The sequence below is a fragment of the Pelobates fuscus genome, chromosome 5 (assembly GCF_036172605.1).
Source record: "Pelobates fuscus isolate aPelFus1 chromosome 5, aPelFus1.pri, whole genome shotgun sequence".
Classification (NCBI taxonomy): Eukaryota; Metazoa; Chordata; class Amphibia; order Anura; family Pelobatidae; genus Pelobates; species Pelobates fuscus.
This window is the reverse complement of record NC_086321.1, coordinates 187,112,000-187,130,557: the sequence shown is the minus strand read 5'-3', so window position 1 is coordinate 187,130,557 and position 18,558 is coordinate 187,112,000.

Below are 18,558 nucleotides of genomic sequence, written 5' to 3'. Positions count from 1 at the left end.
GAACAATAATAAATAGTGATGTCGCGGACATAAAATTTTCCGTTCGCGAACGGCGAACACGAACTTCCGCAAATGTTCGCGAACGGGCAAACCGGGCGAACCGCCATAAACTTCAATAGGCAGGCGAATTTTAAAACCCACAGGGACTCTTTCTGGCCACAGTAGTGATGGAAAAGTTGTTTCAAGGGGACTAACACCTGGACTGTGGCATGCCGGAGGGGGATCCATGGCAAAACTCCTATGGAAAATTACATAGTTGATGCAGAGTCTGGTTTTAATCCATAAAGGGCATAAATCACCTAACATTCCTAAATTGTTTGGAATAACGTACTTTAAAACATCAGGTATGATGTTGTATCGATCAGGTAGTGTAAGGGTTACGCCCGCTTCACAGTGACAGACCAAACTCCCCGTTTAACGCACCGCAAACAACCGCAAACAGTCCATTTGCACAACCGCAAACTCCCCATTTGCACAAGGTTGGATACCAAACTAGCCATGTCCCGTTCCTTGTCCTCACTGATGTCATTCAAGGTCTCTTCCTCCACCCAGCCATGTACAACACCAAGCGTCCCCAAAAGGTGACAACAAGCCCCCTGTATTTTTTTTTTTTTAAATGTACACTACTGTTACACCAGATATGAGTTGCACTGGTGTGACACTGTGCCCTGGCAGGCCCTGAAACGCACACGTGTGAAGGAAACTGACTGCTATTATATTACAGTCCAAAAAGTTTTTTGTTTTTTTTTTAAATGCAAGCTATTGTGACACCAGATATGAGTGGTGGCACTGGGCAAGTGGGCACAGTATACGCTGTGAGCCTGACACACACGCTGGCAGGCAGGCAACTGCAATTAGATTACAGAGAAAAAAAAAGCAGACTGATGTTCTAGCCCTAAAAAGGGCTTTTTGGGGTGCTGTCCTTACAGCAGAGATCAGATGAGTCCTTCAGGACTGTAGTGGACACTGAATACACTAGCCTAGCTATCGATTTCCCTTTTAAATCAGCAGCAGTTACACTGTCCCTCCTCTCACTAAGAATGCAGCTTCCGTGGGCGCGGGGTCTAGCTGTCATGGAGGAAAGACGCACTTTGTGTGAGCTCCCTCAATATCTCACTTTAAGCAGCTATCAACAAGTGAATTTCACCCCAGAAGGACCGACCCGACATGCTTAATAGCGGTCAGCAACTCGACAGAGTCTTACTTACCTCCGCGTGGCAAGTTGTCAGGATCGGGTCAGGGATCCAACACGCAGAGTACAAAGAGTAGCAGATACGTATACCGGTCCTTAGAATGGCCGGACTTAACGTAAAACTACGATAGAATGGTCAGAGACAAGCCGAGGTCGAGGGAACGAGAAGACAGGTAAGCGAGAGACAAGCCGGGTCAAGGATAACAGAAAGACAGGAGAGTAAATACCAAAGCCGGGTCAGAACCAAAAGGCAAGAAAATAACAAAGCACTGTGTGACTAGGGAGACTAGAACCACGACAGGGCAATGAGTAAATGAGAGAGCCACTGTTAAGTATCCTGGTTAGGGAGAGAAGACACGCCTCCGGCGAGTCCTGATTCGTCTCCCGAGATTTGAGTGACAGGACGTTCCGGGTTGGCGTCATGACGTCGACCTCCGGTCCTCCTGCTATAAAAGGAAGTGACTCCCTCGCGGCCGGCGTTAGCAAGACCGAGTGAACCGCGAGGGGCCGAGGAGACATGCCGTCCGGACGGATAAACTTCTAAGTCTCTACCTCTCTCAGAGGTAGAGGCTTCAGGTACCCTGACAGTACCCCCCCTCTCAGATACGCCCACCGGGCGGAAGGAGCCGGGGCAAGATGGAAAGCGGGAGTGAAATGCCCTGCGAAGGCGAGGAGCATGAACATCCTCTTGTGGTACCCAACTCCTCTCCTCAGGACCATAACCCTTCCAGTCAACCAAATATTGTACTCTCCCCCGGGAGACACGAGAATCAATAATGGAGTTAACCTCATACTCCTCCTGACCCTCCACCTGTACAGGGCGCGGAGGGGCGATTGTGGAGGAGAATCTGTTACAGATTAGAGGTTTCAGCAATGACACGTGAAAGGAGTTCGGGATGCGTAAAGTAGCTGGGAGAGCTAGACGATACGCCACTGGGTTAATTCGAGTCAAGATCCTGTAGGGACCAATATAACGAGGAGCGAATTTCATGGAAGGAACTTTAAGGCGAATATTCCTAGTACTCAACCAAACTCTATCGCCTGGAACAAAATTCGGAGCCGCCCTTCTACGTTTGTCAGCATGTTTCTTAACCAGCATAGAATTTTGTAGAAGAATCTGTCGAGTCTGATCCCACAACTTCCTCAAATTGGCCACATGGACATCAACCGACGGCACTCCTTGGGAAGGAGAAACCGAGGGAAGAATAGATGGATGAAAGCCATAGTTCATGAAGAAGGGGCTTGAATGCGTAGAGTCACAAACGAGATTGTTGTGCGCAAACTCCGCCCAAGGAATCAAACCGACCCAATCGTCCTGGTGTTCGGAAACAAAACAACGTAAGTATTGCTCAATCTTCTGGTTGGTTCGTTCGGCAGCTCCGTTAGACTGAGGATGATAGGCGGACGAAAAATTCAATTTGATGCCTAATTGAGAACAGAATGATCTCCAAAAACGTGAAACAAATTGGGAGCCTCTATCAGAAGTGATCTCCGAAGGAATCCCATGCAAGCGAAAAATCTCTTTAGCAAAGATCTCCGCCAATTCAGGAGAAGTCGGGAGTTTAGGCAAAGGTACGAAATGTGCCATCTTGGTAAACCTATCGACTACGGTGAGGATAACAGTGTGCCTTTTAGAAACAGGCAAATCCACAATAAAGTCCATTGCCACACAGGACCAAGGTTTGTCAGGAATTTCCAGAGGTTGTAGAAGGCCACAAGGAAGCGAATGCGGTAGTTTAGTTTTAGTACAGACCTCACAAACTCCGATAAAATCCTTAATATCCTTCCGTAACGAAGGCCACCAGAAATCCTTGGAGATCAAAGAATACGTCTTGCGAACACCCGGATGACCAGCCACCTTACTCTCGTGAAGACACTGTAAGAGCTCCAATTGGAGTTCAGGAGGAACGAAATGTCTGGAAGCCGGAGTCAGTCTAGGTGCCAGATGCTGCAAGCTCCTTATCTGATCAAGTAGCGGAGAATGGACTTTGAGAGTAGTGTTAGCGATAATGTTACACTTGGGTACTATAGAGGACAAAACCGGCTCAGATACGGCAGCAGGTTCATATTGGCGAGACAAGGCATCGGCTTTAGAATTCTTAGAACCTGGCCTATATGTGAGTACGTAGTTGAAGTGAGTGAGGAATATGGACCAACGAGCCTGTCTAGATGATAGTCGTTTAGCCTCTCCAATATAGGATAAGTTTTTATGATCTGTCAAAATAGTAACAGGATGCAAAGTACCCTCCAATAAATGTCTCCACTCCTTTAAGGCCATTATAACCGCTAGTAGTTCCCTGTCACCAATGTCATATCTGCTTTCAGTACCTGACAATTTTTTGGAAAAGTATCCACAAGGATGTAATGGTTTATCTACACCCAATCTTTGGGACAGAACGGCACCTATACCTGTCTCAGAAGCGTCAACTTCGAGTAGGAAAGGTAGTGTAGTATCAGGGTGAACTAAAATTGGTGCGGAAGCAAACAGCTCCTTGAGTGTCTTAAAAGCCAGAAGTGCTTCAGTAGACCAATTCTTAGTATCAGCCCCTTGTTTGGTCATATTGGTGATGGGAGCAATGATAGAGGAGTATCCCTTAATGAAACGTCTGTAGTAATTGGAGAAACCAATAAATCTCTGGATAGCCTTGAGACCCTTAGGTAAAGGCCAATCTAATATGGATTGGAGCTTCTCCGGATCCATTTCAAACCCCTCCCCAGAAATCACATAACCAAGAAAGGTAGTTTGGGATTGGTCAAAGCTGCATTTCTCTAATTTGCAGTATAAGCCATGCTGAAGAAGTTTGTGTAAAACCCTTCTGACTTGTCCGTGGTGAGTTTCAATATCCCTGGAATGTATAAGTATATCATCAAGGTATACAATCACACAGTCATCTTGAAACTCCCTAAGAACCTCATTAATAAGGTCCTGAAATACCGCCGGGGCATTGCAGAGACCAAAAGGCATTACAGTATACTCATAGTGCCCATATCGAGTATTGAATGCAGTTTTCCACTCGTCTCCGTCGTGAATTCTCACCAAATTCTAAGCACCTCTAAGGTCTAACTTAGTGAAAATCTTAGAACTTTTTAATCGATCAAAAAGCTCGGTGATCAAGGGAATCGGATATACATTTCTAATGGTTATCTTGTTAAGACCTCGGTAGTCAATGCAGGGTCTTAAAGAACCATCCTTCTTTTTAACAAAAAAAAATCCAGCCCCAGCAGGAGAGGAGGATCTTCTAATGAACCCCTTGTCTAGGTTTTCACGAATATACTCCTCTAGAACTAAGTTTTCATTCGTAGACAAAGGGTATACATGACCCCTGGGGGGCATAGTACCAGAAAGTAAATTAATTTTGCAATCAAAAGGCCTATGTGGGGGTAAGGTATCAGCCTTTCCTTTGTCAAATACTGCCTTTAAATCTTGATACAAGGACGGTATCTGTACTTTGGTAGAGTCGGTAGCGTTATTAAGTGCGTTGACACTACAAAGAGGTGACACTTTCTTTAAACAATTCTCTTGACAATCCTGACCCCACGAAACTATTTCCCCTGATCTCCAATCTATAACGGGGTTATGTCTCTTAAGCCAGGAGTATCCCAGGACTATGGGAACAGAAGGAGATGAAATGAGTAGTAGGGATATTTCCTCCTTGTGTAGAATACCAGTAGTTAAGTTAAGAGGTGTGGTCTCCCGGAAAATCACAGGCTCAACTAAAGGTCTACCATCAATGGCCTCAACAGCCAAGGGTGTCTTCCTTAACTGGGATGGGATAGTGTGTTTGGTGAGAAACTTTTGGTCGATAAAACTCTCAGCAGCGCCGGAGTCTATCAATGCCATAGTCTCTAAAGTTCCCTTTTCCCAAGTTAAAGAGACCGGTAATAGGAGTCTATGTTCTTTGTAGTTATGAGTAGAGGACAAAATCGAAACACCCAAGGTCTGTCCTCTAGAGAAACTTAGGTGCGAGCGTCTCCCGGACGACTGGGACAGCTCAAACGTACATGACCTCTGGCTCCACAATACATACACAGTCCCTCCCTTCTCCTGTACTGTCTCTCCTCCTCTGACAGACGAGTAAGGCCTAACTGCATAGGTTCTGAAACCTGTGGAGTTTTGGTTTCAGAAATTTGAAATGATGGTGCTAGTCTAAAGGAAGATTTACCGGTTCTATCTCGAGTATTCTGCCTCTCCCTTAGACGTTCGTCAATACGAGAGATAAAGGAAATTAAGTCTTCCAGGTTCTCGGGAAGCTCTCTTGTCGCTACCTCATCAAGTATTACATCGGATAATCCATTTAAAAATACGTCTATATAGGCCTGTTCATTCCATTTTACCTCTGCCGCCAAAGACCTGAACTCTAGTGCGTAATCCACAAGTGTTTGGTTGTCTTGTCTAAGGCGCAACAGTAATCTGGCTGCATTGACCCTCCTGCCAGGGGGATCAAAAGTTCTTTTAAAAGCAGCTACAAAGGCATTATAGTTATAGACTAATGGATTATCATTCTCCCACAACGGATTAGCCCATCTCAGAGCTTTCTCAATGAGTAAGGTAATAATAAATCCCACTTTTGCCCTATCAGTAGGGTAGGAACGGGGCTGTAGCTCGAAATGGATACTGATCTGGTTCAAAAACCCACGACACCTCTCAGGAGAACCAGCATAACGTACAGGTGGGGTAACTCGGGAAGAAGCACCTACAGTAGCTACCTCTAGCCCTGAACCCACAGAAGAAGCAGACGTATTACGCATCTCCTCAGGTGGATTAATAGGACGTGATAGCAGCGCCTGTAGTGCTAGAGCCATCTGATCCATCCTATGATCCATGGCGTCAAACCTAGGATCAGGGGAACCAAGCTGACAATTTGTACCTGCAGGATCCATGGCCCTGTCGTAATGTCAGGATCGGGTCAGGGATCCAACACGCAGAGTACAAAGAGTAGCAGATACGTATACCGGTCCTTAGAATGGCCGGACTTAACGTAAAACTACGATAGAATGGTCAGAGACAAGCCGAGGTCGAGGGAACGAGAAGACAGGTAAGCGAGAGACAAGCCGGGTCAAGGATAACAGAAAGACAGGAGAGTAAATACCAAAGCCGGGTCAGAACCAAAAGGCAAGAGAATAACAAAGCACTGTGTGACTAGGGAGACTAGAACCACGACAGGGCAATGAGTAAATGAGAGAGCCACTGTTAAGTATCCTGGTTAGGGAGAGAAGACATGCCTCCGGCGAGTCCTGATTCGTCTCCCGAGATTTGAGTGACAGGACGTTCCGGGTTGGCGTCATGACGTCGACCTCCGGTCCTCCTGCTATAAAAGGAAGTGACTCCCTCGCGGCCGGCGTTAGCAAGACCGAGTGAACCGCGAGGGGCCGAGGAGACATGCCGTCCGGATGGATAAACTTCTAAGTCTCTACCTCTCTCAGAGGTAGAGGCTTCAGGTACCCTGACACAAGTGTGGCCTGGTGCTCACCGATCCTGGGATGACCAGGAGCAGCTACTTCCCGGCAGGAGCTCTGTTACCCCCCCTTCGGATCGGTGGGGGTTATCCCGGTCCACCCCTGAGAGGCTGTCTGGAGCTCATGAACGCACAGAGCACAGCCGCCCAGGCTGACATACTGATCTGCGACTCTCCCAATATGGCGACAGCCGCGTGTCCTCCTGGTACCAGCAAAGCATGGCAGGATATTGAGTCTAAGCTGGACAGACTCTTCAATCAATTTTGGAAGCAAATAACAAGCAGGAAGCCCCAACAAGCTCCAACACAGCCCCAACAAGCTCCACCACAGCTAAGCGAAGCAGTCCCCATTAAAATCCACCAACGCAAAAGGCGTCAAAGACGGGACCGGAGGCACAAACAGAAATGCAGAGCCTGCCCCATGTCAAGCACTCGCCTCCACCTTAAGCCACCACAATCCCGCACCGGACGTGAAGCACCACTGGGACAGATCCGACCACCCGACAAAACAAGCTTCCACCACCTCAAGCCGTGAACCCGGCACTCAGCCAGAGACTTGCCTTTGTTGTTCCAGGTATCAGGGACTCCCAGGGTCTGCACCTGGCGCCCAGAAGAGATCGGATTAGCACAAGCAGTAAACAGCAGCCTGCCAAGCATGTCCCACTATAGCCGATCCTCCACACCATGCCTTTGATTACATGAACTGCTCTCTGCACATTAACTAATCGTAAAGTAGCAAGCGTTTAAACATGTCATTATTTCACCTCCTAAAGAGTTTATTGTCATAGTTCCTTACATGCCTTTACCTTAACCGTTCATGTATTATGTTATTCACTAGTCTCATCTCATGGGGCGACTCACACTTGATTTATAACTAGTGGTGGAGCTGCTGATATAAATACACAGTTGATATCGTGCAAGCTACACCCTAAACATGACAGCCATCTTTCACAACAATGTACTGCTATATACTCATACCCTCAGTGCAACTAGCCCTGATATACGCACGTTCAGCCTAGCATGCTCAAATATAACACACTTCTGTCTAAAAAACAAACAAACAAAAAAAAAGAATGCAGCTTCCGAATGAATCTAAAATGGATGCTGTCCAGGAGGTGGGAGGGTCTGGGAGGGAGGGTCTGCTGCTGATTGGCTGGAATGTGTCTGCTCACTGTGAGGTACAGGGTCAAAGTTTACTCAATGATGACGAATAGGGGGCGAACCGAACATATGTTTGCCGTCCGTGGCGAACGCGAACAAGCTATGTTCGCCTGGAACTATTCGCCAGAAAACTGTTCGGGACATCTCTATTAATAAAACCCAAAAACGAAAGACTAATAGAAATAGCACTTACCACTAAACAAATCAATGACCTGCTTCTCCAAAAAACTGCCCAGAACCTCCACAAACTCAAATTACGGCATTACACACAGGGTAACAGCGTGAACATCGTCACTTGGAACACGACAGGTTTGAGACACCTATACCAGCTATATGACCAACACAAACTTATATCATTTAAGCAGCTGCAAAGGGAATACAAACTCCCTAACTCAGCAGAATTCGCACATAGGCAGGTTGGCTCTTGGCTGGGAAAACACAAACATTTACTTCCCTCAAAAGACAGGTGGACAAACCTTACAATCCTAGAGCAGATGTGCCTACAGAACAAACAGCCTTCACATCCATTATCTAAGATATACAATCAAAACTATCTAACAAAATCCCCACATGACCTTACATTTGTCCAAGCGTGGGAAACAGAATTGGGCAAGAGACTAACGGATGGCCAATGGGCATACATATTCCGCGTAAACAAAACCCTAACACTGAACACGTCCCATTTGGAAATAAGTAGGAAATACTGTACCGCTGGTACTTGGTCCCTACACGAATGAAACATATCACACCGGCACATTCGGGGATTTGTTGGAGATGCAACAAACACCCAGGAACAATGCTGCACATGTGGTATGTTTCCGGACGTTTTTCAGTACTTCCGCCTCTTCCAACATGTCCGCCGTCATCATTTCCTTAGTTTTAGACTTAAGATTTTTCTTTTTTATACCACAAGTTATACATAGGTAATGTAGAATGTGATATGGTAAAAAAAATGTCTTCAATATCTAAGATATACAAGTTACAAAAATGTAATGTATAATATTTTAAGTTAGAGAACATCTGCAACACCTATGATATGTACTCAATGTATGCCAATGTTCAACCCTAACCTAATTGCATTCTACGAAGAAGTAAGTAGAAGTATAGATCAGTGTGTTGCAGTGGATGCGATCTACTTGGATTTTGCCAAGGCATTTGATACGGTTCCTCACAATAGGTTAGTCTTCAAACTAAAAGAAATTGGTCTAGATGAATATTCTTGTTCTTGGGTAGAACATTGGCTTAAGGATAGAGTACAACGAGTTGTGATTAATGGTAAATTTTCAGTCTGGACAAAATTGGTAAGTGGTGTCCCTCAGGGTTCTGTTTTGGGACCACTTCTATTTAACATATTTATAAATGATCTTGAAATGGGCATTGAAAGTCATGTTTCAGTATTTGCAGATGACACAAAACTTTGTAAAGTAATAAAATGTGAGCAGGATATTGCTTTGCTGCAGAGGGATTTGGATAGATTGAGGGACTGGGCACTAAAATGGCAGATGAAATTTAACGTAAAGAAATGCAAATATATGCACTTCGGGGTTAAGAATGCACAAGCAACTTACACACTAAATGGTAGTGAATTAGGGATAACCACACACGAGAAGGATTTGGGAATTGTTATAGACAACAAATTAGGCAGCAATATGCAATGTCAATCTGCAGTTGCTAAAGCCAGTAAGGTTTTGTCATGTATAAATAGGGGCATAAATTCTCGGGATGAAAATATTATTTGCCTCTTTATAAATCGCCGGTAAGACCACACCTTGAATATGCTGCCAGTACAAACCTTTATCTGGAAATCTATTCATAAACAGGGCTATACATAGGACACAAGGTCACACTTTTAGGCTGGAAGAAAGGAGATTTCATCTAAGGCAAAAGGTTTTTATACAGTAAGAGCAATAAGGATAAGGAATTGCCTGCCTGAAGAGGAGGTTTTGTCAGAGTCACTACAGATGTTTAAACTGCAATTGGATAAATACTTACAAAAACATAACATACAGGGATATAATTTCTAATTAGTGGGGTAATAGCTGCTTGATCCAAGGAGAAATCTGACTGCTATTTTGGGGTCAAGAAGGAATTTTTTTCCTAGTTTGTGGCAAAATTGGAAGCACTTCAGACTAGGTTTTTTGCCTTCTTTTGGATCAACAGCAACAACATATGTGAGGAAGGCTGAACTTGATGGATGCAAGTCTCTTTTCAGCTATGTGACTATGTAACTATGTAACCCACAACCCTGACTCAGGATGAAACATCCATTATATAGAGTATCATTTACACCCGAAGCCACCTTAAGGAAACACAGAAGTTTCCACCCCCAAGGTACCCATAGGAGTACCATGCCTCACGACCAGAGGTTATGTAAATATCTAGTTCATGTTTACCCCCAGTTTCATTTCCCCTCTCCCCTTCCCAGAAAACCCCACCAAAGTGTCACCGACCCAACCAAGGTTCACTGTACAACTCAAGGCGAGAGAAACAACGACAAGGTCACCCAATCAAACCAACCTACTCCACACCTCGAAAAAAGGCACCATAAACTGTGAAACAAATACACACATGTAACCACAACTGATGCTCCCCCAAAACTAACAACATATGAAAATACAATAACATAACGTTAGGGGATTAAATACCCCACACAAACAAAGGACTCTACTAGCAGGTGCTAAACAGGACAACGTAGACATTCTTTGTCTCCAAGAAACACACGTTGCACACTGCAGGGTCCCAGAGTTTGGGAAACAGGAATATACAACCCAATATCACGCCACTTACTCCTCTAAAACAAGAGGTGTCTCTTTCCTGTTCCATAAATCACTAACCTTTGAACTTTTACAGATGAAAAAAGACACCCAGGGACGCTACCTAATGCTGCACTGCAATATCAACAACGCATTATATACCTTAGTGGGGATATACAGTCCAAACAGCAACCAACGCAACTTTCTACACAAGGTACTGAACAAAATTCCCCACCATAACACCAACTTCTTTAAAAATATGTGGAGACCTCAATCATGTACTACACCCACCTATGGACACGACAGCTCCTACATCCACTCCCAGATCCAAAGCACTAAACCCACACTGTAAGGCCGTCACTAAACTTATTTCAGATTATGGCCTATACGACATCTGGCGTACCCTTCATCCAAACATGAGAGGGAATTCATTCTACTCAGCGATTCACAAAAACGCATTCTAGAATAGATCACATTCTGGTGTCACGTGATATGATCTCACAGGTGACCAAATGTCAGCTGGGGGACATCGTGTGGTCAGATCATGCCCCAGTAACACTCACAACCCACGACACTTACAACCACAGAAGGAAACCCCCCCCCCTGGCAATTGAACAACACATTACTGACTGATGCAGACTTTAACACTAAATTAGAAACAGACATAAATGACTATTTCCAGACAAATCAAAATCCGGAGCTCCTGCCCACCACACTATGGCAAGCCCACAAGGCAGTAACTAGAGGACTACTCATAAGCAGAGCAGCGTATATAAAACGGAGCACACAAAAGAAATATCTACAATTATTGACAGAGCTTTGAGATCTCAATAATGAACAATAATAAATAGTGATGTCGCGGACATAAAATTTTCCGTTCGCGAACGGCGAACACGAACTTCCGCAAATGTTCGCGAACGGGCAAACCGGGCGAACCGCCATAAACTTCAATAGGCAGTCGAATTTTAAAACCCACAGGGACTCTTTCTGGCCACAGTAGTGATGGAAAAGTTGTTTCAAGGGGACTAACACCTGGACTGTGGCATGCCGGAGGGGGATCCATGGCAAAACTCCTATGGAAAATTACATAGTTGATGCAGAGTCTGGTTTTAATCCATAAAGGGCAAAAATCACCTAACATTCCTAAATTGTTTGGAATAACGTGCTTTAAAACATCAGGTATGATGTTGTATCGATCAGGTAGTGTAAGGGTTACGCCCGCTTCACAGTGACAGACCAAACTCCCCGTTTAACGCACCGCAAACAACCGCAAACAGTCCATTTGCACAACCGCAAACTCCCCATTTGCACAAGGTTGGATACCAAACTAGCCATGTCCCGTTCCTTGTCCTCACTGATGTCATTCAAGGTCTCTTCCTCCACCCAGCCATGTACAACACCAAGCGTCCCCAAAAGGTGACAACAAGCCCCCTGTATTTTTTTTTTTTTAAATGTACACTACTGTTACACCAGATATGAGTTGCACTGGTGTGACACTGTGCCCTGGCAGGCCCTGAAACGCACACGTGTGAAGGAAACTGACTGCTATTATATTACAGTCCAAAAAGTTTTTTGTTTTTTTTTTAAATGCAAGCTATTGGGACACCAGATATGAGTGGTGGCACTGGGCAAGTGGGCACAGTATACGCTGTGAGCCTGACACACACGCTGGCAGGCAGGCAACTGCAATTAGATTACAGAGAAAAAAAAAAAGCAGACTGATGTTCTAGCCCTAAAAAGGGCTTTTTGGGGTGCTGTCCTTAAAGCAGAGATCAGATGAGTCCTTCAGGACTGTAGTGGACACTGAATACACTAGCCTAGCTATCGATTTCCCTTTTAAATCAGCAGCAGCTACACTGTCCCTCCTCTCACTAAGAATGCAGCTTCCGGGGCGCGGGGTCTAGCTGTCATGGAGGAAAGACGCACTTTGTGTGAGCTCCCTCAATATCTCACTTTAAGCAGCTATCAACAAGTGAATTTCACCCCAGAAGGACCGACCCGACATGCTTAATAGCGGTCAGCAACTCGACAGAGTCTTACTTACCTCCGCGTGGCAAGTGTGGCCTGGTGCTCACCGATCCTGGGATGACCAGGAGCAGCTACTTCCCGGCAGGAGCTCTGTTACCCCCCCTTCGGATCGGTGGGGGTTATCCCGGTCCACCCCTGAGAGGCTGTCTGGAGCTCATGAACGCACAGAGCACAGCCGCCCAGGCTGACATACTGATCTGCGACTCTCCCAATATGGCGGCAGCCGCGTGTCCTCCTGGTACCAGCAAAGCATGGCAGGATATTGAGTCTAAGCTGGACAGACTCTTCAATCAATTTTGGAAGCAAATAACAAGCAGGAAGCCCCAACAAGCTCCAACACAGCCCCAACAAGCTCCACCACAGCTAAGCGAAGCAGTCCCCATTAAAATCCACCAACGCAAAAGGCGTCAAAGACGGGACCGGAGGCACAAACAGAAATGCAGAGCCTGCCCCATGTCAAGCACTCGCCTCCACCTTAAGCCACCACAATCCCGCACCGGACGTGAAGCACCACTGGGACAGATCCGACCACCCGACAAAACAAGCTTCCACCACCTCAAGCCGTGAACCCGGCACTCAGCCAGAGACTTGCCTTTGTTGTTCCAGGTATCAGGGACTCCCAGGGTCTGCACCTGGCGCCCAGAAGGGATCGGATGAGCACAAGCAGTAAACAGCAGCCTGCCAAGCATGTCCCACTATAGCCGATCCTCCACACCATGCCTTTGATTACATGAACTGCTCTCTGCACATTAACTAATCGTAAAGTAGCAAGCGTTTAAACATGTCATTATTTCACCTCCTAAAGAGTTTATTGTCATAGTTCCTTACATGCCTTTACCTTAACCGTTCATGTATTATGTTATTCACTAGTCTCATCTCATGGGGCGACTCACACTTGATTTATAACTAGTGGTGGAGCTGCTGATATAAATACACAGTTGATATTGTGCAAGCTACACCATAAACATGACAGCCATCTTTCACAACAATGTACTGCTATATACTCATACCCTCAGTGCAACTAGCCCTGATATACGCACGTTCAGCCTAGCATGCTCAAATATAACACACTTCTGTCTAAAAAACAAACAAACAAAAAAAAAGAATGCAGCTTCCGAATGAATCTAAAATGGATGCTGTCCAGGAGGTGGGAGGGTCTGGGAGGGAGGGTCTGCTGCTGATTGGCTGGAATGTGTCTGCTCACTGTGAGGTACAGGGTCAAAGTTTACTCAATGATGACGAATAGGGGGCGAACCGAACATATGTTTGCCGTCCGTGGCGAACGCGAACAAGCTATGTTCGCCTGGAACTATTCGCCAGAAAACTGTTCGGGACATCTCTATTAATAAAACCCAAAAACGAAAAAGACTAATAGAAATAGCACTTACCACTAAACAAATCAATGACCTGCTTCTCCACAAAACTGCCCAGAACCTCCACAAACTCAAATTACGGCATTACACACAGGGTAACAGCGTGAACATCGTCACTTGGAACACGACAGGTTTGAGACACCTATACCAGCTATATGACCAACACAAACTTATATCATTTAAGCAGCTGCAAAGGGAATACAAACTCCCTAACTCAGCAGAATTCGCACATAGGCAGGTTGGCTCTTGGCTGGGAAAACACAAACATTTACTTCCCTCAAAAGACAGGTGGACAAACCTTACAATCCTAGAGCAGATGTGCCTACAGAACAAACAGCCTTCACATCCATTATCTAAGATATACAATCAAAACTATCTAACAAAATCCCCACATGACCTTACATTTGTCCAAGCGTGGGAAACAGAATTGGGCAAGAGACTAACGGATGGCCAATGGGCATACATATTCCGCGTAAACAAAACCCTAACACTGAACACGTCCCATTTGGAAATAAGTAGGAAATACTGTACCGCTGGTACTTGGTCCCTACACGAATGAAACATATCACACCGGCACATTCGGGGATTTGTTGGAGATGCAACAAACACCCAGGAACAATGCTGCACATGTGGTATGTTTCCGGACGTTTTTCAGTACTTCCGCCTCTTCCAACATGTCCGCCGTCATCATTTCCTTAGTTTTAGACTTAAGATTTTTCTTTTTTATACCACAAGTTATACATAGGTAATGTAGAATGTGATATGGTAAAAAAAATGTCTTCAATATCTAAGATATACAAGTTACAAAAATGTAATGTATAATATTTTAAGTTAGAGAACATCTGCAACACCTATGATATGTACTCAATGTATGCCAATGTTCAACCCTAACCTAATTGCATTCTACGAAGAAGTAAGTAGAAGTATAGATCAGTGTGTTGCAGTGGATGCGATCTACTTGGATTTTGCCAAGGCATTTGATACGGTTCCTCACAATAGGTTAGTCTTCAAACTAAAAGAAATTGGTCTAGATGAATATTCTTGTTCTTGGGTAGAACATTGGCTTAAGGATAGAGTACAACGAGTTGTGATTAATGGTAAATTTTCAGTCTGGACAAAATTGGTAAGTGGTGTCCCTCAGGGTTCTGTTTTGGGACCACTTCTATTTAACATATTTATAAATGATCTTGAAATGGGCATTGAAAGTCATGTTTCAGTATTTGCAGATGACACAAAACTTTGTAAAGTAATAAAATGTGAGCAGGATATTGCTTTGCTGCAGAGGGATTTGGATAGATTGAGGGACTGGGCACTAAAATGGCAGATGAAATTTAACGTAAAGAAATGCAAATATATGCACTTCGGGGTTAAGAATGCACAAGCAACTTACACACTAAATGGTAGTGAATTAGGGATAACCACACACGAGAAGGATTTGGGAATTGTTATAGACAACAAATTAGGCAGCAATATGCAATGTCAATCTGCAGTTGCTAAAGCCAGTAAGGTTTTGTCATGTATAAATAGGGGCATAAATTCTCGGGATGAAAATATTATTTGCCTCTTTATAAATCGCCGGTAAGACCACACCTTGAATATGCTGCCAGTACAAACCTTTATCTGGAAATCTATTCATAAACAGGGCTATACATAGGACACAAGGTCACACTTTTAGGCTGGAAGAAAGGAGATTTCATCTAAGGCAAAAGGTTTTTATACAGTAAGAGCAATAAGGATAAGGAATTGCCTGCCTGAAGAGGAGGTTTTGTCAGAGTCACTACAGATGTTTAAACTGCAATTGGATAAATACTTACAAAAACATAACATACAGGGATATAATTTCTAATTAGTGGGGTAATAGCTGCTTGATCCAAGGAGAAATCTGACTGCTATTTTGGGGTCAAGAAGGAATTTTTTTCCTAGTTTGTGGCAAAATTGGAAGCACTTCAGACTAGGTTTTTTGCCTTCTTTTGGATCAACAGCAACAACATATGTGAGGAAGGCTGAACTTGATGGATGCAAGTCTCTTTTCAGCTATGTGACTATGTAACTATGTAACCCACAACCCTGACTCAGGATGAAACATCCATTATATAGAGTATCATTTACACCCGAAGCCACCTTAAGGAAACACAGAAGTTTCCACCCCCAAGGTACCCATAGGAGTACCATGCCTCACGACCAGAGGTTATGTAAATATCTAGTTCATGTTTACCCCCAGTTTCATTTCCCCTCTCCCCTTCCCAGAAAACCCCACCAAAGTGTCACCGACCCAACCAAGGTTCACTGTACAACTCAAGGCGAGAGAAACAACGACAAGGTCACCCAATCAAACCAACCTACTCCACACCTCGAAAAAAGGCACCATAAACTGTGAAACAAATACACACATGTAACCACAACTGATGCTCCCCCAAAACTAACAACATATGAAAATACAATAACATAACGTTAGGGGATTAAATACCCCACACAAACAAAGGACTCTACTAGCAGGTGCTAAACAGGACAACGTAGACATTCTTTGTCTCCAAGAAACACACGTTGCACACTGCAGGGTCCCAGAGTTTGGGAAACAGGAATATACAACCCAATATCACGCCACTTACTCCTCTAAAACAAGAGGTGTCTCTTTCCTGTTCCATAAATCACTAACCTTTGAACTTTTACAGATGAAAAAAGACACCCAGGGACGCTACCTAATGCTGCACTGCAATATCAACAACGCATTATATACCTTAGTGGGGATATACAGTCCAAACAGCAACCAACGCAACTTTCTACACAAGGTACTGAACAAAATTCCCCACCATAACACCAACTTCTTTAAAAATATGTGGAGACCTCAATCATGTACTACACCCACCTATGGACACGACAGCTCCTACATCCACTCCCAGATCCAAAGCACTAAACCCACAATGTAAGGCCGTCACTAAACTTATTTCAGATTATGGCCTATACGACATCTGGCGTACCCTTCATCCAAACATGAGAGGGAATTCATTCTACTCAGCGATTCACAAAACGCATTCTAGAATAGATCACATTCTGGTGTCACGTGATATGATCTCACAGGTGACCAAATGTCAGCTGGGGGACATCGTGTGGTCAGATCATGCCCCAGTAACACTCACAACCCACGACACTTACAACCACAGAAGGAAACCCCCCCCCTGGCAATTGAACAACACATTACTGACTGATGCAGACTTTAACACTAAATTAGAAACAGACATAAATGACTATTTCCAGACAAATCAAAATCCGGAGCTCCTGCCCACCACACTATGGCAAGCCCACAAGGCAGTAACTAGAGGACTACTCATAAGCAGAGCAGCGTATATAAAACGGAGCACACAAAAGAAATATCTACAATTATTGACAGAGCTTTGAGATCTCAATAATGAACAATAATAAATAGTGATGTCGCGGACATAAAATTTTCCGTTCGCGAACGGCGAACACGAACTTCCGCAAATGTTCGCGAACGGGCAAACCGGGCGAACCGCCATAAACTTCAATAGGCAGTCGAATTTTAAAACCCACAGGGACTCTTTCTGGCCACAGTAGTGATGGAAAAGTTGTTTCAAGGGGACTAACACCTGGACTGTGGCATGCCGGAGGGGGATCCATGGCAAAACTCCTATGGAAAATTACATAGTTGATGCAGAGTCTGGTTTTAATCCATAAAGGGCAAAAATCACCTAACATTCCTAAATTGTTTGGAATAACGTGCTTTAAAACATCAGGTATGATGTTGTATCGATCAGGTAGTGTAAGGGTTACGCCCGCTTCACAGTGACAGACCAAACTCCCCGTTTAACGCACCGCAAACAACCGCAAACAGTCCATTTGCACAACCGCAAACTCCCCATTTGCACAAAGTTGGATACCAAACTAGCCATGTCCCGTTCCTTGTCCTCACTGATGTCATTCAAGGTCTCTTCCTCCACCCAGCCATGTACAACACCAAGCGTCCCCAAAAGGTGACAACAAGCCCCCTGTATTTTTTTTTTTTTAAATGTACACTACTGTTACACCAGATATGAGTTGCACTGGTGTGACACTGTGCCCTGGCAGGCCCTGAAACGCACACGTGTGAAGGAAACTGACTGCTATTATATTACAGTCCAAAAAGTTTTTTGTTTTTTTTAAATGCAAGCTATTGTGACACCAGATATGAGTGGTGGCACTGGGCAAGTGGGCACAGTATACGCTGTGAGCCTGACACACACGCAGGCAGGCAGGCAACTGCAATTAGATTACAGAGAAAAAAAAAAGCAGACTGATGTTCTAGCCCTAAAAAGGGCTTTTTGGGGTGCTGTCCTTACAGCAGATATCAGATGAGTCCTTCAGGACTGTAGTGGACACTGAATACACTAGCCTAGCTATCGATTTCCCTTTTAAATCAGCAGCAGCTACACTGTCCCTCCTCTCACTAAGAATGCAGCTTCCGGGGCGCGGGGTCTAGCTGTCATGGAGGAAAGACGCACTTTGTGTGAGCTCCCTCAATATCTCACTTTAAGCAGCTATCAACAAGTGAATTTCACCCCAGAAGGACCGACCCGACATGCTTAATAGCGGTCAGCAAC